Source organism: Topomyia yanbarensis, chromosome 3 (assembly GCF_030247195.1).
Source record: "Topomyia yanbarensis strain Yona2022 chromosome 3, ASM3024719v1, whole genome shotgun sequence".
In the NCBI taxonomy this organism is placed as follows: Eukaryota; Metazoa; Arthropoda; class Insecta; order Diptera; family Culicidae; genus Topomyia; species Topomyia yanbarensis.
In genome coordinates, this window is record NC_080672.1 from 83,778,558 (window position 1) to 83,801,319 (window position 22,762).

General features: G+C 39.0%; 2 protein-coding genes across 5 annotated transcripts in view; one reads left to right on the plus strand and one right to left on the minus strand.

The window, feature by feature from the left end:
• The window catches only part of LOC131693093 (uncharacterized), a 141,001-nt gene that overhangs the window by 50,231 nt on the left and 68,008 nt on the right, over positions 1–22,762 (minus strand). The gene's annotated exons all lie outside the window — the stretch shown is intronic.
• The window catches only part of LOC131693092 (putative uncharacterized protein DDB_G0282129), a 100,724-nt gene that overhangs the window by 22,900 nt on the left and 55,062 nt on the right, over positions 1–22,762 (plus strand). The window contains exon 1 of one of the 4 annotated variants that reach the window (XM_058980628.1): positions 8,863–9,227. The exons of the other annotated variants lie outside the window; for them this stretch is intronic. The gene's annotated coding sequence lies outside the window, so the exon portion shown is untranslated. Of the gene's footprint in view, positions 1–8,862; positions 9,228–22,762 lie in introns of those variants that run through there. 4 annotated transcript variants of the gene reach the window in all.

Below are 22,762 nucleotides of genomic sequence, written 5' to 3' on the forward strand. Positions count from 1 at the left end.
TGTCGAAATAAATTATTTTCGTTCTGCTTTCACTCCTTCCGCACATTCGCCTGATCATCGTCGTCGTCGTCATCTTCGTCGTCGCCTCGATCGCTTCGGGTTGTGGCGGGTGTTGGTAGCTGTGTACCAACAACGGCTACCGAGGAGGACTGACGACGACGTCGATGACGTTCAACTTGGGTTGGGGGCCGCTTGGGTTGCAGCGAGATACGTCCGAGCTGCTGTAATTTGTGCTTTATATGTATGTATTTATTTTTGCTGTATTTTAATTTCTGCTGATGCTGGCTGGAACTGGGTGCTAATGATGATTACAATGATCGCAGGCCGAACATCTGCCGCTGGATGCTGGTAAAGAACTTAGTCTGTAAGTGTGCGATTTTTAACAGGAAAATGTATAGTTTGTATTCTACCCGAGTATTTTATCGGGTTGAAATGGCTACAATATGTGAATTTCGATTGTGTGGCCCACCACACATTATAGTTACAAGATTTATAGTTACACTAATCACTCATTTTGTACAACATTCACAAGAAAGTAAGTTTTGTGCTTGAAATTAATAGCGTCATAACTGCTGACGTTAGAAGACTTAGTATAGTCTGTTCGGAGAAGTCCTTGTCATTATGATTGCCTATCTCCAGGGATATATCGTTCAGAGATTAATTCACCGATAAGTGATATACGAAATTTATTTTCCAGAAAGCTTTAGAATATGGCTTGATCTGTTCAGCCTCTTTCGCAAAATTTTCATTTTTTAAGAGTGCGAATCTATGCTTAATTTTTTTTTTGTGCATCCTGATAGATACTTTTAATAGGAGGATCACGAGAACGTTGATATTGACGTCTTCGAACGTTATTCAAGCGAATCAGAAGTTGAAGATCGTCGTCAATAATAGGAGTATTAAATTGTATCTGTGTTGTTGGAACTGATAAATTACTAGCATCAACTAAAGAATCGCTTAAATTTTGTAATGTCGTATCAATTTCAGCTTTATTGTGTAAAATTATTCTCAATATAAATTTTATAACTTTCCCAATTCGCTTTGTAATACGTGATCACTGCTTCTTGAGAAACTACATGTGTAATCAATTCACTACAAATGTGAGATTGATCTGCCAAAACCAAGTCGAATGTTGATTGATTCCTTAGCGATCATCCATAAATTACGTAGCATTATATGGGGGAGGGGGGAGTTTTGTATTTTGTAATGATGTGTGACGATAGGGAGTAGAGGGTCATGTCATGCTACGTAGCTTTTTAAAGGGGAATAGGGGTTGACCTGATGTCACGACAACCTTACCCATTTCATCAAACTAACGTCGCTTTTTTATTTTTTTTTATTGTTTACGGGACAAGGGGGAGGAGAGTTACCGTCAAGCTACGTAATTACCAGGGGGGTATTTAGAGGTTTGTGACGAAATGCTACGATGGGGGAGGGGGTGTTAAAAATCACTCAAAAAATGCTACGTCATTTATGCATGATCCCTTACACACGAATAGAACATAAGAGCAATCTTTAAAAAGTGTTAAGCGTTAGCGTTAAAATCACCGTGAGAAAACTAACGACTGTTGGTGGAGTTCTTTTTATAGGGGTTATGTTCGGCTTCCAGTCTTTGAAATATTTAACAAGCGGAATATTTACTTATCATCCGATGTTTCGGCTACATGTAAAATCACCGATTATAAAAAAATTTCAACCAATTTCTTGTAAGTTTTTGAACGCTTCCTTTCTAGAAATTAGTTTGCTCGCCAGTGCATTGAAAACTCTCGTTCACCATGGTGTCAAGAGACGGTAAGACGCAATGTTTGATTCGGCGATTAACTGCTATTACTATTTCTCCGCCGAATTCAACAATTCGATCAAATCGATGAATAAGAAAATTAGAGTTACTCTTCAATTTAATGCTTGGTTTTAAAAAAATTTCGGTCACAACGGCTATATGCAAATTATGTACCCTCAAGAAGTTAAAACAATCTTCTTCGCACGTTTTTAATGAACAAGCATTCTAATAATAATATTTTTTCTCCACTAAGGAGAATATTGTTTTTTCTACACCGCGTGTTAGATCTTCATGAAAATGAATTAGCTTATGTAGAATATTCTTACATTACTGCTGATTGGTTTTTATGAAGATCTAGTACACGGTGTAAACAAAACTGTTTATTTGCGCGGTAAAATCCTATAACTAAATTATTTATGGAATTTGCGTTTCGACTTCGTCTCATTAGAATCCAACCGAATAACCGCTGTTGTCGTAGGAGAAGATCGTAGTTTTTTGACGTAGGACTACGTCTTTGTTTTCGATATGGGGGTGCACTCTGCAAATTCTACAAAAATGGTATGTAACGAAAAGTGGTCCAATTTTAAACGCATATAATTCAGCCATCTCACGATAAATTTTCAAATTTTTTGCGCATATCCCCCGAAATACTTCTAAGAATACATTCCAATAGATAAACCCAAAGATTTTTGATATCATGGCATTAAAAATTTAAATAATGCACAACCTAGTGAAAATATCGCGCATTTACACCCAGAAGATAGCGCTTCCCAAGTCCGGCACGACAGATTTGTGTACCTAGCGCGCTACGCTTCTATAAATGACGTCATCATCGACTATTTAAAGAACGAATTTGACCGGACAAGCTCAGTTGCCTGTTGAACGCCAGGCAGAGCAGATTACTGCGCTGTGTGTTTTCACAGCCAGTGTAACTGAGTTAGAAGTCCGTTACACTAACTGTGGATGTACGCTACCAGTGCAGGGTTACCATATTCACAGATTTTTCTGTAATGTCACAGATTTTTTTCAAAATTTTTGATCACAGACTCTTTTTCACAGATGCCAGCTTTTTGGCATTTTGATCAAAATTTCACAGATTTTTGGAAATATTGTGATTTTTCGGAAATTTATCACAGATTTTTTTCCTGTTTCAGTTATCACAGATGGTAGAAAGATATTTTTGACCGAAACACAGATATCAATGTGACGTCCCTGTTTGTTAGCGGTTGCATGCGTAACCTGCATGGTAGCAAAATGTGCTTTCATTGTGTAAAGACGAAAACTTTCTTAGCAACAAATTCACGCGGATCGATGGAAAGCCCAAAAAAGTGTATTATTTACGTTCGATCACTTCACGTGATTCATTTCCACTCAGCCTATCCTATGTTGATTCTGCTATTAGGTACATACTACAAAGACACTGCCACTCGAAAAACCGTTGCAAAAACGCGTCTAAAAAAATAAAAATGTTTTCGATTCTGATATATTTATAGTTTCGATATATGATTAAGACCACTGCATTCCCTACATTTAAATGCATACTCTGGGAAAGGTACAATAATGGCAAAATATAACTAGAATGCTTGGTCTGTACATGAAATATGATTATATTGTCTAAAATTAGATTTTTCTTCACTGGACCGGGATTTTTAGCACACACAATTGAAAAGTTTTTACTATTTTAAAAGCTGATCTTGTGCTATAAAGATTTAGTTTTAGATATTAATTCGGTCACGGTTTTCTGTCTTCTTTCTTCAGATCTTCTCAAATAAGTTTAATCGGATTCGTTCACCTACTGCAAATTAAATGACCTGATAACCAACAAGGTTTGGTTCAATATGTAACATTCGATGTTGATTGGTTGTGCTTAAACTATACGTAATAAATATATTTGATTAAATATTACTCTAAATGTACTAACAAAATAAATGCTTTACATTAAGTATTATAGTCCTACGTCTACAGCTCGTGGAACCCCATAGGGCTGCCCCTTGTAGTTTTTATCTACATTTGAGAGCATCATTTATTGTGAATAAATCTAAATAAGATTGACAGGACCTTCTTCTAGCACCTTTGGTGGAGTCTTGATTCGACTTTCGAACAATAATTTAGTGTGTGCTTGGAAATGGCACAATGATTTAGATTTTTTATAACTTACTCATATTATTTAACGAAGTAGCTCAAGATTAAAAGTGATTGAATATCATTGTTAAAAATTAATAAATAAACTGTGAACTCCTTCTATACAAATATGAAATACAAAATATTAAAAAAAAAACCTGTTTTAATCCACCTAGCGGTGAAATTGTGTCGTTCTCATTTCTCCAAACTATGACTCCATGGCTGGTAATGTTCAATATAATTGTGGAAATGTCTATTACATGCTTAGTACACTTTGCACTTATACACAATAACTCGCCAGCCACGAACTTAATGAGCTACGTGTCGATAGTGAAACACTTGAAACCAGTTTAAAAGAAAAATTTCTGTGTGGTCGCACTTTTTAAACCATAACTCCAGAGCCAGAATCTCGATCAGACCGAAATCGGCAGCAGCCGATGGGAAGGTTGTACCTTTCATTCAAGAGTAAGTTTGTGCAAATCAGTCCAGCCATCTCTCAGAAACATAAACACAAACAATTTCCGATCTTGTCGAATGGTATATAAGCTTCGACTCTCCGGGCATTGGTTAAAAAGTCGATGTTTGGAGCGATTGCATAACCTTTCTATATGAGAAAGGCCTATTGGTCAATTTGAAATCATAAAAATTGCCCCGTGTTACCGAGAGTGGAGCGAGTAAAGTGATTTTGACGTATAACCAAATACATCACGTTGTTTCCACACGTAAACAGAAACAAACAAAATAGGCCAAAAATCGAAATGTATTCCTATCGATGTTCTCGAGACAGAAATTGTTCAAAATTGTTTCATATTTTCTTACACATAGTTGGGTGTTACTAAATTAAATATCTCGATATATAAAGTCTGATCAGATGTATTCAATAGGTGCAAATTTGTTGGTCATTGGATCTGTTGAAGAAGTTTAAAGTATGCTAGACAGAAACTACGGAATCTGAAGATAATCTCAGATCATTTTCGATCTGACAAGTTTAAAGAGCCGATAGCTAGTTGTGCAATTATTTATGAATGATAATAATAACTACATATTTAGTATGCATCAGGGTCCAGCTCAGTATTATAGCAGCACAACAAACATACAAGGAGCTTTTATTCTCAGGTGATACGATCCTCGAAATCGCCGATCAGCCATGTTGGTTCTAAAAACAACAGCTAACAACATTGTTTACTACATCCCCATGCATGTTTGTCAACAGTATGTCAACAAAGTTGTTCGCTGTCATTGTTTCCCGCAGCTTGCTGCACGTTTACCTCACTCTTCACCTAGTTACCGCCAAAGACGAATCAGCTTAGAACTCTAAGCACCTTGAAACATTCTTTGTAATCGAGATATTTTCGCATATCCGCTAATAACTCGAAACCAAAACTACACAAAGTTCATTTGACAGTCGGTGCGGACAACGTTGCGAGAACTTCGGTCAAAATCAATTTATTTGCCGTGCTGGCAACAATTACATTCTATGGTTTTTAACAGTTCAAGTATTATAATGGAAGAGGTATATAGGAAATTTCTATGGGAGCACACAAACCACCTAAAGTCAGATAATTGCATCAATCATTTCAAATTGGGAAGATGGTGGAAATGGGTCAAGAATTTTATGAGGAATAGGTGTGAAATTAACTGTGAACATTGGCAAGTTCTCTTGGGGTCAAGACCGTTTTAGGTGGCCAATGTGATCAAAGCGGCAAATTTATGTAATTGAACACCATTTTTAGTAAGTTTTGCATCATCTAGGTATCATGGTGGTTCCAGTTTATATGGGGATTTACTGTATTACCGCGCGTATTACTTATCCACTAACTCCGGAACCGGATGTCGCATCAGAAATAAATTCAATAGCACCCTATGCCTTTCATTTGAGACTAAGTTTGAGAAAATCGGTTCGGTTAACTTGAAGTAACCGATGTGCACAGACATACACACTCATAAGCAAACACACACACATTTGCCGAACACAACGAATTGAGTGAAGATTTAATCACCTAGTTTCTTACCCTCGATAATGCAGCTTATGGCATACTTGCTGTGTTGGCAGCACTGTCATTGCGCAGTGCATGTCAAATATGGTTGACACAGTCCATCTTCATCGTCGTTATGCAGCAACCGTCCATATAGGTAAGTCGGGCCTCTGTTAAGCAGTCGTTTTTCAGTGTGATTGCATAACCTTTCTATAAGAGAAAGGTAAAATGTTTTATATGGGAAATTCACGTGTGATCGGATTCTTTTAGTCAACTCCGGAACCAATACTTCGTTCAAATGAAATTCGGTAGCAATCAATGTGAATACTATGCCCTTCATTTTAGACTAAGATTGTGAGAATCCAGTTAGCAATATAGGAGAAACAGGTGTGAATCTAATTTTGGAACCTGGTCTTTTCCTGGAATTTCTGGGATCCTCAACGTTCTCAATGTGGTCAAAGAGACTTTGATTTGCAATTAGTTTTGCATCGTTTAGATATAATGATTGGTATGGTTTGTACGGGAATTTGTTACCACATACTTCAACCTGTAACACGGGAACCAGAACTCCGATTCCAATGAAATTTAATAACAGTCAATAGGAATGCTGTAGCTTTCATTTGAGACTAAATTTGAGAAAATAAAGTCAGACATTTCTAAGAAACAGATGTGAATTCACTTAACAAACCAACCCACTTTCCCGAAGCTTCCGGTTTCGCCGAGGGTGTCCAAAGTGGTCAATGTGGATTTGATTGGGCCGCAACGCAAAAATTGCTTAAAATTGACTCTCACCTCCCCCATGTAACAAATTGTCACAAAATTCTTTATCCCCCCTCTCATATTACGTAACAAATCCTTTAACAAAAATTTCTTCAGTAAAAACACGTTACTTAACGTTCTAGCTTACTCCCCCTCCCCCATATGTCACAACATGTCACAATTTTCCGTACCTCTCCCCCTCCTAAATGCGTTACGTAATTTATTAACGGTCCCTAAAATTCGTGGCGCGGCGGAAAACGCCTTGTGGGGCAAAGCCCCTCCTTGCGCCTAGGTTGCTACGGCTCTGTGACAATATCGGTACACTGAAAATAGCGGACATATTTCTTCTTTCTTTAAAAAAAACAGTGCTGATCAATGTTCTTCCTTAGTTCCTAAACATGAGCTCATAACTATTATAACTATTTTGTATAAAACTCTGTTAATGTTGTGGAAATGTGGATTTATTTCATTTTTGCATATTTTGCATTTATAACATGTAGGGTAATGTACCTATTTTTACCATGTTTCTAATATTACTCTACCCATTTGAAACCGTTGGTTAGATCAGCGTCTGCCATCTTTGTTCAACGCATTGAGCCAAATGGTAGGGCGACAATAGAGGCACTTGATTCGAGTTTTCATTGTATGCAACCACGAGCATTTAACCATTTTCAGTGCATTTGTGTTATTATCTTGGTTCTTAACAACGAAGCAAAGCTGTAGGTGTCAATTGGCCATCGATTGTGGGCCGCGTAATTAATTAATTAGTGAAGCACCCTCCCTAACAGTTTGAAAATAGGCACTTTACCCTATCTGTCAAAAGATCCACATGAATCTAGCTTGTTTCGTAAGCTAGGAACCATCAAACATGCAACTGTGAAGTAATTTGTATTGAGTTACACTTTATATCAGTTGTACAACTTTAAACACGTATTCAAATTATTATGCGTATTTTCATTTAAGTTGATTAAATTTTCTTGTATTTAATTGTATTATTTGTTTCTATTTGATTTGTGCCACTACCTTGGACAAAATTCTTATTTTAAGTTTGTTTTTTAAACACCTCTTCGGAGTCCAATTACAATTCTACGATCGCACAAATTTCAATACACCGTTTTCAATAACTAATTTTAGTCTTGTTTGGCCAAACCAGTCCTTTTCTAGTTGTCAGTCGGACCCATTCTCCTACACACTTAGAAAAAATGAAAGTAACATTTGACGTGAACAACATTGCGACGTATTTGGCTGTCTAATAATGGAATTTTACATGTTTTGACCTGTGAAATAAAATATCGTGTCTCTTTTGATGCAGAACTCGTTTGAATGGAGTTGGAGAATTGTGAACAAAGCCCATTTTTACATGTTCTTGAATGTAAATTCAAGTGAATTGTGACGCTCCTTTTATGTGCATCTCGCGAAATGTGTGCGAAATTTTTAAGTGTGTATGCTAACAGCCTTGGCTTCTTAGGAAAATGTGGCTTACATATCTATTCAAATTTTGTTCCATTATGACAATGATAATGTAATGTAAAACGACATTTCATATTTCCAAATTAAATATTTCAAAAATCAGTGTGATAATTCCAAAATGAAATAATTCAACTTCTCGATTAAATTCTGAACCCTCCATGCAGAAATTCAACACACATAAAAACCGCAAAATTTTCCAGAACGATCGCCATACAGGCGCAACAACCAGCCTGTTTCGGTGGGCCGTTTTTCTCCCGTCGTAGCCGTCACGAAACACTCCAAACGGGTTTGAAAACTCCGTTCAATTATTGCAACCGCACGCACACACCTCTCTGAACGGTAGGCAAAAAGCATCATTTACTACCCACCACCACCACCGACAAGCATCACTGCAGCAAGGAGTCGACCCGTGTCTGAAGGGCACACTACGATGACGGTTGCTTCCTAGCCAACCTACAGCGAAGCAAGCCGAGCAGGCGAAGGCGCTATCTTCCATCCGAGCGAATAAAGGAAAAACAAAAACCCACCTCAGCTAGCCTTGATCGAGCACACTTGTGTGCATGTGTTTGCTTTAGGGCCACCGTCGCCTGTCCGTGGTGCGCTACTCCTTGAGCCACTGTGTGGGTGAGGGAGTTTTTGGGTGGGTTGCCTGATGTGCTACGCTCTCACGCCGAGGTGCTAGGGGCGCACGAGTATGCGAGAGAGCGAGAACGATTTTTGCACTACCTTCGCCTGTTTCACTACGAGCCCGCAAGTGTAGTGGTGAAACAGGCAGCCAGCACCTCGCGCCGTACGAGAAAAACAAACGGGAATCACCACACAACCAGCAACATCAGCTAGAGCTAGCAAGGAAAGGAGGTCCACCACATTTCAATACATCGCCAAACGCCGTAGTGGAGAGACGCAGCTTTTCTCTCGCAGCAGTCATCGTGCGTTGCTCGGGTTGGGTATTTTTTTCCTGCTATATTTTCTGTGGGATTCGGAAGAGAATCTGAAGGGACAACAGGTTTTGACAATAATTATCAGTGCGTAGTGCTTTACAGTGAAAAAAAAAGTTTCAGTTTCACAGTCGCAGTGCAGTGCAAATAAATAGTGATCGAGTTGCTTCCGCTTAGACAAAGGTAAGCCAACATTTCCTATCTAACCCCTCACAAAAGCACATGGGGTGCTTTTCCGGTCGCTCATTGCCTCCAATCGCTCTAGTGTTCAATGTCAAGAACTAACTACACACGGCAGGAACAAAATGGGCAAAAATACTCCGGCTGACGATTCGACGACTGCACGGACGGAGGAACTCTCGAATGTCATTGAGACGAACCGAGGCGTGCTGTTGTAGCTGATAAAGCGCGAGGCAGCAGGCAACCTCGCACAGCAAGCGGCTCTCCGTCTCCGCGTCTTGATGTGTGCACAGAAACGAGGTTAGCCAGTGGGTGGACCGCCGCCATAAGTTTTCTTTTTTTTCGTTCACCACCTCATCCTCCCGCCACCCGGTCGTTCGTACCGCACTCGCTCGCTCGTTCGCTTGCCCACTTGTCCTGTTCCTGTTGTGTGTTGTGCTGGTCGCTTGTTATTGCTTGTTTTTTTTCGACGGTCAATTCTCCGCTCTCTCGCACTCGTGTTCTCGATCATCGTCGATTTGCTTTGTTTGACAATTTTTTGATACAGTGCAAGCAAAAGCCCTTTTTGGGGGATGGGGAAAGTATTGTTTTGTTTCGTTTTTTGTGTGCGATTCGGCTTTGGATAATGACGTTGCAATTTGTAACAGGTTCCTTTTAAATTGGTCACTAATACATAAATATTTGTACTAGTTAACGGCTGAAAAAACGCTCTTTTACCCTAGAGGCCATCATTACTTAGTCTTCACCCACGTTAACATCGATGAGGTGAAGAATGTTTTACTGTGAAGAGGAGCACAAATGTCAAAATGAGACTTGCTTTTGCAACAGTGGTTTTTGTACATATTTGATAGAACTTTTTACACATGATAGCAAAATACAGTGTGGGTCCGATTTGGGCAACAAGTAGAAATATTAAATGTTACCCAAAATATACACTCGGTGAAACTAAACAAATCCCACCACTTTTAAGTACAGCATCTACAATATTACTTCTTGCAATACGTCATGAGATTATTAGGGATCCAAAGAGGGTACATTCATTTGGACTGTTGGGATCATTTTAATTGCAGCATTAGGCAAAAATAGCGCTTTATTTTGTGTAGAAATAAGATTTAATTACTGGATGATACTACTTCAGTTACTGGTGATGTGTATACGGTCAACCATGGGACAACTACAATTAGTCGTTATTGCTGTTAAAATAAATTGTTCAAGGTGTCTTGACTAATTTCGACTTCGCTTGAGCATGATTAGGTTGTCAAACTGTTTCGTATTTTTGTAAACACGACGAACGAGAATAAACTCAATAGTTTTCAAAGGGGTTAGATTCCGCTCACAGACAGGTGATTCCAGAATCTGTTTATCTAAAAAACGCCCCTTAGTTAGCTTTCAATCTACATAATCCGCAAACTTAACCCTTAAAGACGCATTTTTTTAATTTTATGAAAATCGACTCAGAGATCAAATGCGTTATTACGATGATTTTGAGATGTTTTGCGCAAAGTGGTAGGGAGGAGGTTGATCCACGCCAATGTATGCGTCGGACGGAAAATGATCCACTTACTATAAGTGTACCACCAGCCAGTTTCTGACCATTCCTTGTGTTGTGCGAATCGTACCTCGTGTTTTTGAAAACGGTCAATAAGCATGCATTTCAAATCCACTTTGATAGAAAATTCCTGACAAACTGTAGCTCGCCGAAAATGGATGTTAACATTTTACAAAAGAGAAAAGTTTTCTCTTTTACTGCTGTGATTTATAATCGGCTATTAATGATTTGCACAGAATTTTCTCTTAAAGCGAATTTTGACAGTATGCTTATTTGCCCTTTTCAAAAAACACGCGAGATTTTTTTATTTCTGATGACTTGAGATAGTCACTAGAAACTGAATGAACTTTTGAAAGTGCTTAATGAAAACAATTCCAAATCTAAGACAAGAGAAACTAAAAATCCTAAAAACATTCTTTGTCACGAGAAAAGCTATAGTACATCGACGAATTATTGATGTTGAATTTGATTTTCATTATTTATTCACAAGACACAATTTACTCTCGTTGCGACAATGGATATTCTAGAGTTCAAAGTATTTATGAGGTAACCGAACATGACAATCCCTGACGGTGCTAGAAAATGTATGGTGTTCTAAACTACACGGTTGAAAGGCGACGCTAGAAGAACGCTAAATTGAAATGAGTACAAAAATATCCATAAATTATTCGAACGAAGAGAATGTCGAAATTTGCTCTAAATGTTCTGATTTTGCAAGAAATTTGTAGATGCGCAAAAACGTTTCAACTTCTATTTTCTTGATTTGGCGTCCTGCAACCAACCAAATATTTGATACAGTGAAGACTCGATTTTATTAGGTCTCGATTTTATCAGCTTTTCGGCCCAATTTTGTCAGCCCCATATGGAAACTGATAGTTGGTAGTTTGATGGACTCTAGCAGACGAACCAAATTGAATTAAGTCATGTGGTGCACGGCGGGCTAAATTTTTTTTTTGCGCTATTTCAGCCAAGAATAGAACCACTGGGAACCTGCTCCCATGTCCCATGCTAGGAGTTCCTAGGTCAAGGTATTGATCCGTACCGAAGACTTAACCTGGACGGACCTTAAGGTTTTGCATCATAGCATTTATTCATTCTATATTGAGTGAATCACTGACATATAGTCACCTTTTCTGATTCGCTATTCCCGATTGTAAACCAACATTTTAGGTTTCTTCTGGCGGTTGTACATTAGCCGTAAAGGATGCAGCCGAATTCTACACTAAGTAACAGCATATATTATTATACCGGCTCTTTCACGTCAAGCTATAACTTTCAAAGCTTTGGTTTAAAAACCGTATTTAAAAAAAGCAAACTTTCAAGCAGGAAATTTTTTGAATTGGCCTATTTTTTGTGTGGCAAACGATCTGTAGATGTGTCAAAATGAGCCAGTTTTTTGTTAAATCTGGAACCGTCTACCGACAAATCTACATTGACGAATACTTCCAAAAGTGACTTCTTGAGGTCTCATGAAGGTCTGACACTAGCTTTGTACTAGTTTTGCTTTCCCAAACGGTGGTAAACATTTCAACACTTCAGAACTTCACTCTGTCAGAAAATGTAGGGCCGTCGGAAGCTAAAACTTCGTAAAATCGCACTCCTGATTCATTCTTCAAAATCATCCAGCGCAGTTCTCTGAGTTACTCTTTCGAGTTTGAACCGCTCATATGGTAGTCGGTCTTTGTCAGTATTGCTCTTCTCGCATCCATTCTTCATCTGGGCCGCCGATGGATCAAAAGCCCTTGTCGTGCTTATTATATTTATTGCAAATAAATAATAGTTCGTTTGCAATTTGGCATTTAACCCAATTATGGAAACGTGTCTGATAGGAAGATTGGAGATGCCAACTTGTCATTAACATTTCGCAGTGAATTTTCACATTCATTTGGGATATCTTTTATACCTTTGTACGCTTGCTTTGAACTGAAAACTTTGGAAATAATCATTGAAGTGTTAATAAAAAGCACTTCTTCCGATGACCGGCTGTTCGAAGTTCAAATTGCTCGTTTCAAATTATCGGAAATTGATCGCGAGCGACCTTCGTGCATATTACTAAGATCATATTGTCTATAGATGAATAGATACCTCTATTATATTCCACGCGGCTTTATCCTGTTAAGTAACGCCCTGCGGAATAATAATTCTTAAAATGCCTATTCGGCATTCATATTTCTACTAGAGGTCGCACTCCTGTAAACTTTGATCTAAAAAGAAAGAACAAAACGCGTGAGTATTCAACTAAATCACAATATTAAATTAGCTAGAGATACTGGATAGGGAAAGTTATGAAACTTAGAGCCATAGTACTCAAGTGAGAGCAAGGATGTGAAGTAAACAGATCGGCAAACTAGAAGTGGCAGGGTCATTAGAACAGGCTTAATATCGTACGGCCTAATCTTTGTCTTCTGTTAATGAGGGTCGAGCTTAGGCAGAATAACTACGATTCACCCGAGTTCACTAACATGTGTCCTGGTGCTTTCCAATCAGCACACATGTTAGTGAACTCGGGTGATTCGTAGTTATTCTGCCTAAGCTCGACCCTCATTAACAGAAGACAAAGATTAAGCCCGTACGATATTAAGCCTGTTCTAATGACCCTGCCACTTCTAGTTTTCCGATCTGTTTACTTCACATCCTTGCTCTCACTTGAGTACTATGGCTCTAAGTTTCATAACTTTCCCTACCCAGTAATCTCTAACTAATTGAATATCGTTAAAATGTAAAAAAGAAAATGTGACTAACATAGTCGAAAAAAATAAATCACAATATCTACCAAGATATATCCTGATTCATTTCCTACCTACTAACACCAATCCTATCCTGCGACACTTGTAGATGATGCAGAGAATTCGTCGGTCATAATAGTCACAAATGTTGAACTAACATTCCTTCCCATATTAAAATTTACCTGAATGGGCGTGGCCATCTTCGTTATTGATCATACTATAATCTTAGTCTCTTTAGGTTGCACGTTGAGTATGCTGTACGACATTTCTTTCATAGTTTCATACAATTCATTCAATATGCAATTTCAACAGGCTTTGACAAATCACGGAAAACTCACGGGCGGTCAACTAAGCTAGCTAAGCTAAGCGTATTAACCCAACGAACACACAATCAGAAAAATAAATTTATTCTCGCATACTTATTGAAATTGTCCTATGTGCAAATGAGAGCCTCTCTTTGTTTACTTTCTCGTTTATTTAATTCGGTTTCGCCATTAATCTTTTCTATTTCTATATTTTCGGCAAGGGCGGCATCAACTCGCACACAGTTAAACCGTGTAAAACTTGTAACTTCGCCCCTCACCCCTACTGTGTGTAAAGTTTATCGTACCTTTTAAACCTCGCCGTGCGACCCGAAACTCTGCATGTACACGAACGATTGTACCATCCAGACGATACAGTCATGATGTTGCTCGTTTAGCAGTCGAGCGACGAACGATTGAAACGTACACGCGGCACCTCTGCTTGCAAACTACCAGTATTTGATTATGTTACTTAGATGCGAGTGTGATAACCTTCCCGTATGTAATGAAATGTTAAGATGCTCCCTTTTGATGGCTCTGCCTGAAATACGCTCGCAATTTTTTACGTTTTCCTCGTCGTTTTCGGAAGATTGTCTGAAAACCCGTTTTTGATTTATTTATAATAGTCGAAATTTAATACAAAACACGTCCACATATTTCCGATCAACTAGTACTAAAATATTGCGATTCCGTTCAGTACAACGGAAGTTATACGCATTTGAAAATTGGGAAAATATCTCAGCAGAAACGGTGTTTCAAAAATTATTTGGATTTTATCAATTTCTCTTTTTCAGCATAAAATACGCCAAGGGCAGAAACGTGGGTTTTCTCTGTATAAACAAACAACATTTATTATTAAAATTAAAACTCTTACCGGAATCACATGCACCACAAACAGTGATGATTTGTTTGTATCAGCCCCTTGATGTTACAACTTTAAACGCATGTGTAAGGGACTATTAATAAATTACGTAACGCGAAAATTACCCAAAATTGGCTTTCTCCCCCTTCTCCTCCCATGTAACAAATTGTCACGAATTTCTAAGTAACTGCTAAGAAACTAACTGTCTATGATTATATCAATTTCAATACATCTAAACATTGTAATACTCCATGTCTTTTTCGATTGATGCGTTAGATTCAAAACTAAGTGCTATGAAGTCGGTTATTTAAAGTTCGTTTTTAGTTTGGGTTGGCGGCCTTTGAACTGAAAATCGGATTAGATTCTAAAAATATATCAGGTTCGCTGACCCCCACTCTGTTCTATTAAAACCGTTGATTTGAAGCAGGTTAGTTGCTGGGCTATAAAGAAAACCGTTGTAATAATCCTTCCTGATTGCGTCTCGACTATTTGACGACTGGCTTGTAGGACCAAGTGCCTTTATACCTAGCCGAGATTAAATGTCACATGTATACTATTACTACTTACCTACTATTTTTGCCATTGACAACTTCTAGCAGCCGAAGGGGAGTGGAAAATTGCCATGACACTAAAATTGTATTTTAAGAAATATTGTGTATTTTACAATATACAAAAAAATTCAATCTATTTTGCCCTATCGTGTTCGATAAAAAAATTAAAATTGTCTACTGTTATTAATATCGACATGTCTAATTCATATGCCACAAAATACTAATTGGGGCAGCTTTATTCGGTAACCATGCCTTCTGAAATGAAATGTAAAGCCAGCAAACAACTATGAAAGTCAACCTACCTATCCATCTGGCGCATTATAAAAACAAAAGTAAAGTAAGTAGACAAATCTATTTACCACTTTGTTGCTTATCCACTGCACAAACAATGTGGTATCGTTACCTCTGGATTTGTAATCAAATGAGTGAGCCACAGTTATTTAACTGTGCCAATACAACAAGAGAAAATTACTTCGATTTACTCGTATTAAATCTACAGTCCACGAGGTGGAATAGTTACTAAAAGTGTAAATAGCGCTAACTCTACGACACACACAGTTACACCACGTCCGTAACTGTGTACTGGTAACGTTTAATCCAGGCAGAAAACTTTATTGCGATGAACTACATGTAGCACTAAGTCGAACATGACAATGTCAACAACAAGATCCCTGTTTACATCGGTGACGATGAAATCCAAATACGTTCACACGACGTAGCACCGTGCACCAAAGCAGATCACATTAAAGATCCATGTTGGAATACGAAGAAGTGGCACCTGTTACGCGCGATATTTGAAAAAAAAAACCTTTTCACTGGCCTTCACAACAACTTTTGTGTGATGGGTATGTTTCTATCTGGCTTTAGTAACCAAACATTACATTTAATTAACTCTAAATAACGCTATGCACATATTCTGATCAATTTGTGACGAAATGCTACGACGAACGAGGGGGCGTAGAAAATCATCTAAAAAGCTTTACAGTAGCGACCTTAAAACTCGAACTAGAACAAATATTACCATAGCAACCATTTGAATAATAGTATCGTATAAATACTGCAAATCAGATCCAGTAATACTTGTAATGTATGATTTCCTCTCACTATATTCACTAAAACACCCCAAACTCAAGGAACCTACATGCACGTTGGTAAAACGTTCTAAAAATAAAATCCCACCCATCGATTGACGGTTCCTCCATTATCCCTGGAGACGATAAGTCCTGTAGGAATCTTTTCATCTCAGCATTTCCAGGAACCCAACTTAGTAAATTGAATCATCGAAAAAAGCAAATGCGAAAACAAAGGTACCGTCGCGTTCTCTTCCTGCGTGCATTCCACCATACGCTTTCTCTCTCTTAGTTGAGATGAGAGCTAGCTTCTACGCACCGGCACCACGTCTACAGCAAAATATGCATATGTTGTTCTACGCAATGACACAAACATCATCACACTAGCCGAACCCGAACCGAACGAGCAAAGGATCAAAACTGTGTGGGTGAAGGGAGGATAGTGCTCTGACTGCCTACGTGGTGCCTGCCATAGATTTGCTGGTGCAGCACCATCATCATCAGGTCGCAGCAGCAGTTGCAAGGGCAAAGCCGAAGCGAAAAACCTACGAAGGGTGGAATGGAATGGGATGGGAGGCAATGCTGGAATCGAAGAGCAAGATCATCACACAAGTGACGAGTACGGATTGGAAGGAAACGGTGTCGCGAGGGATGGGTGGCTGGGAGAACGGCGGGACATCCGGGTAGGGAAGATAAATTTTCTGAGTCCATATGCTGGTTGTTCTTCGTTTTAGATACCACAGCGCCACAACTGACTGCTACTTGATTGCTATTAATAAACATGCACTGTCTGCGCAGTGAATGGGTTTTTTTTTGGGATGGCCGATGGGTGTTGGGCCCGAGAGAAAGGAAAAGGTTTTAATGTTTTGTTGCACCGGTTGCACGCACCCGTGAAGGACGGCAAGCGCTGTGAAGTTATTCACGTCATGGAGTAGTAGCGTTTAGAATCCTTTGTTTGGTGTAGAAGAAAAACGGGCCCAAGCAAAAAAATAATTTATCATTGATCGGGTTGAAGGTTGCATTATTTTTCAATCGCTTCCCCCAAATCATTCTGGATCGATCGAAATGGCCGATGTGACCAGAAACACTACTTATGATCACAGGTGATGTAAGCTTGTGAATACAGAAAATTGGATCGATCAGTAGTGTTTGATTCATACTGAATTGTGGTCTTGAGGAACAGTGTTACTCGCAAGAAACTTATTGAATTAATTCAAGACACCCCGGCAGATTCTTCTACAAGTTGATTTTGATTCTGTCTAATCCTGAAGCGTTATTGTTGCATGATAAAAAGCAAGTGAGAACTACACCTTCGAAAAAGTTGATTCGTTTACGGTACAGTGATGGGGATGTGTTGCAGTTTGTTGGCTTTTTTTTAAAGAAATCTACACTTTTGTTGGTTTTGTTTCGTTGGCACATAAGTCGAGTAGTACCCCAAAGAGTGCTCATCGGTGCTTTTCTTGTTAATCTATCGACAAACCGGTGCCAATAACCGCTTTTTTGGCAATCATCAAATTCTCGGCCGTTTCAACCTTTTGGAAGTTTTGTTTATTCGCGGAAGTCTTTGCATACTTGTCTGACCACTAGTTGTCCCACCGCGGGATCAAAGACTTTCCGCGGATGTTCGCGCCTGGTACGCGTTTCGTCTGAGCTTGAATTGCACTGTTGAAACCACACCAGCCAAAAACGCGTACTCTTCTTCCGGAGGAAGCACTAGAGTTTGACGGTTTTCAATGCTTCGTTTGAGGTCATACGAAACAGTGATATCTTGAACCGGTAGGGATTTTAATTACAAATGGGCAAATGGACGCTACAGGGGGATAAGGGATTATCTTACACATTCAGCGATGTCGAGCTAAGAGTCCAACACACTTGAGCGTGCTTCTGGTCTGGGCATCCGTCACATTTCACCTCTATTCCGAATGGTGTCACAAAATTCACAAAGATTGTGGAGCAAGGTAAATTATCGATTATCATTATGAAAACAACCCCATATCGGACCGCGGGAGTTTAAGTCTCCTAAAAATAGCGTCAATGCGGAAAGGAATTCCGTGATATCCCAAGGCCATCAGTGACCAACCGAGGCTCTAGCGGAAATATAAGTGGAAGCAATTCAAAGATTTTTGCCTTTGATACTGACCTGGCAAGCGACAACTTAAATGCCTGATAACGATCCTAGTTATAGCTCTTTTTGATTCACAAAAGTACTCCTCCATAGAGGTCTTTTTGATCCAAACAGATAATATTTAAATCATAAAAGTTTGGGTCTATTCCTGAAGTGGACCATGGTTTCCAAAATACAAATGCGTCACATTTTTCGCATTATTCATTAAAGGTTTAAAAAATCGATTTTCAAGATGATGGTTCTGCAATTTCAATAATCAAACCACGATGTCGTTGGATCAATTAGCCAGCAAAGGATACGATCGCTAAAAGGAAAATCCATTTTGTAGTCAACTGCTTTGAAAAAAATCGTATTCTAGGGGCAAAACTTATGAAATGAATTTTAAGAAAATCAGAAATGTTGAATTATCAAATACATGACGTTAGAGAATTTCATCAGTCTAGAACCAGGCTGCATCGCTTGCTGAATTGTAGAAAAACTTGGGGTTTTGGATGTCACTGGAGGCACTAGGAATACCTTGTTTGATCTTAAACTTCCAACACTAGGAGCTATTTGCTTCGAGTATGTAGTAGCGCTTCCTGAAAATGTTCTATTTAGTGACCTTTGGCCTTCACAAGAAATCTCAGATAAGGAAATATTCTTTCTCTTCTTATAACTTCTAGGCACAGTAGAAGACGTCATCTCTTGAGGATCGTCAGAATCACACTCTAGCTAATCCTGACCCAAGAGAGCATGAGAGTTTGGCATGGTCCGTGGCGTAGCTCTCTTTGGCAACTCTGCAAAACAGTGCTTAAAGGATACACTAGAGTGACAAAAAATGACCCCTATCGGCCCACCCCCGGGTGGATTGCTAGTGCCACCAAATTTGAAGCAAATCGCACAAGTTTAGCTAGCTGAACAATGTGCCTGAAGTTTGTATGGGATTTGTCGACATTTTCCACTAACTTTTCAACGGAGAGAGATTCATAGATCCTTCTAGACGTTACTAAAACATTTACTTCCCAACCTCCCTCTCGAACAGTGGGGCGTTAATTGTTCAATCCAAAGTCTCAAGCTTTTTATTTTTTTAACTCCCTCTCGAAGCTACCGACGCACGGTACACCCTACCTTAAAAACACACTCGCATCGGGAATAACAACCGAACGGCCGAGGAATGGGAGACTGGAAAAACCCCCACAAAGCATGAAACAAGACCGTCGACTGACTGCCCGCCGGTCGTCTCAGGGGGCCGTCTGGGTTGTTGCGCCCGTGCGCGTAAGGAATTGCGCCGCGGTAAGCTACAAATAACAACAACAAAAAGCAACCGTTTGGATCCAAAGTCGAATACGGCTGAGCAGGAGCAAAAGGTGGGCTTCGACGAAAATATGACCAAAAAGCAGCTGCTGAAGTTTTTTTATTTAATATTATGATATCGCCGAGCAGTGCTACGAGCCAATACTACTGTAGTGTTTACTTTCTGGCTGGGAAGCACACAAACAGGCGAACAGGCAAGCAAACACCACAAATCGGGACGATCCTCATGCGTCGCCGCATGACGAGAAACGTCCCTCGCGACTTGATCTCTCTCCTTTGCTCTTTTTTGGTGGGACGGAAAAAGCGAGCGCGCAGATTATGTTGCTTTGCCGCAGTGATAGTTAGTGCTACAATGGAACAAGTTTCCACACGATCGTCGTCGTAGCAGTCATCAGGGGCGATACGATTGTGGGGTGAGATCTTTTTCTTCTTTCTGTTCGTCCGTCCGTCCGGGTGTAGCTGCTCTGTTGGCGCATCAGGTTATTTTTTTTCCTTTTCCGAAAGCCGGTTGCGATCACGTCTTCCAGCTTCATGTGCACCACCCGTCGTCTTGCTGCCGGAATGTCAGAAGGGTCGGCGATGGGTGGGGGTGTTTCAGAAATGCGTGGCGGTTGGGAAGCGGGTCTGCGCCTTCTAAGTGTCTGTGTGTGTGTCGGTTTCCCCCGAACAACCCGCTGTCTTCGGTTTTCTTGTGCGTTTTCTCGGTTGTTTACGACTACGTGAACGGGGAGTTGGGTTTTCTGCGTGAATCATATCCTTGACGTTTTCTTCTTTTGCTCCATTCTCCGCTGGAACAACTATGTCGAGTGTATGTGTGCGTCGAAGGTTCCTGTGTTTAATTCGATTTCTGACTAAGCGATCTACGTCGTAGGTCGAGAAGAGACACCATTTTCCTATATGATTTTAGAAAGTAGTATTTCACTAAACTATACTGAATACCCCCAAAACTTGATATTTCTCACCGAAACGACAAAGGTGCTGTGGAATATTATTGCAAACAGAACACGTGGTTCTTGTCATATAGGGTAATGTGGTAGCACCGGAGTCGCTAAGAATGCTAGGATCGGATCCAGTCGGTCCATTCTATATTTTTACAGCTGGTTTTCAATGTTGTATTAAACAAAAACAATTTCATCAGTGAAATGTATTCATTAGAAATCATTCCAAGAAACAATCAAAACAGTATTGTTTAACAAAATGGAGGGCATTTTTTTTTAGATTTAAGCTTAAAAATTTCGTATGCCCGCATCGAAAAAAATCGCATGAGCGATGCAAAACATTTTTAACTGAAAGAATACTTTCCAATATTTTTAGAGAATATAGTAAACTTTTGTAGCAATAAGTGCTTGATCGTAATACATACTACATTTGAAAACACTGTTTTAAGAAAAAGCGTTCACTTTCAAACGCTGTGAGATAGCTTTACTGTCTACCTTCTCATCTCGGTCTTACCAGAACCTAAAAATTGCTCCAATAGTTAACATCAAAGCTCAGGAACAAAGCGTACCTACAGCGCTTTTTCACTTATACACTTACTAAGTGTCGTTGCTTCCCTACTGTGAATTGAAAATAAGTGACCCATGTAAGTTAAAAGTGCATAATACGGTAAAATATCATTACAACCCTAAACAAACTCGCATAAGACATGCTGTGTGTGAAGTGATACAGTTGGCGAAAATAGAGCTTAACTGTTCGGAAGTCCCCAATATACCGTTACATCATCTGCATTTGTACTGATAACAATTGGAAATTTAATTGAGGTAGTAAACTTCATAGTGAAGGACAACATGCAACATAACGCCAAATATGACTAGGCCGAACGCTTGATCCCATAGATGATGATTAAATCGAAGTACGTTTACACGATCTCGCAGCGTGCATTAAATCAGGCAACATTATATGATTAAAATCAAAATACGGAGACGTGAAATCCTTTAAGAGGGATACTTGAAGAAACGTTTTCCCAACAACAATTAACACAGTGGTTTTGGCTCAGTGAAGCTAAGAAATGACTCGTAACAACTAAAAAAATTAAAAAACCACAATGCCTTATATTCCAATGCGCCGAAAAATTTCTAACTAGGTATCAATATCATGGACACCATTGCATGATTTTTTACCCGAACAAAACAAACATAAACATCATACACATGAAAGAACCTCTTAGAAGAAGAGCTCCCAGATTTGCGCTCGCAGGAAATATCAATGCGAAAGCTAATGACTAGTTTTACATCACACATTTGTCCTGAACCGAATGTAATGTGCGGATGAAAATAAAATCGCTAAAATTGCAACACAATATATTTTCAAGTTTATGTTTTAGTTTGGTTCTTTCCTGTGTGCTGGATGCGAAAAGATTGTTTAGATTGTGGAAGTGTATCAGGCAAACATGGCAAAAATGAAACCTTCGTATTTCTGGGTCACGTATCATAGCACACGTTATAGTGAATAAATCATAAATGGATTATCCAGTAATAAAGATATGTATTAGCTCAATGTTTAATTGTAATGTAATTGACCGCTCGAATTTGTGGTTTTTACTAAGCGCCGTTGCGTACTGTTTCGGTTCACTATTTGAATGTGGCGAATTAGTAGATATTTCAAAAAGGTAACTTTATTTTAACGAAAAGTTGGACTTAGTTGATAGCCCTGAACAAATATGTTCATGGTCAAGGGGGAGATAAGGGTTTAAACGTGAAAAAACATTTTTGCGATTTTTTCATACAAATTTGGGTGAAGAGAACTATTCAAAATTTTTGTGCAATATAATGAATCATTTCAATAAAATTCTGTAATTTTTCCATGCAAAAATTTCGACAAGCGACTCGGCGACGAATCTGTTTGTAGAATATCTCTGGAAAAAATACGATTTGCGGTGTTAACTTCCATTCAAAAACATCTTAACCAATTTATTTCAAATTTTGCATACACATTCTATGTAAAAATAAATGAGTTTTCGAGAAAATTTTTCGATTGTGTTATCGTTCAAATATTTGTGGAGCTTGGCTCAAACGCCGTTTCAAGTTTGTTCGGTGAAGGATGATAGCTTACTGAACGAAA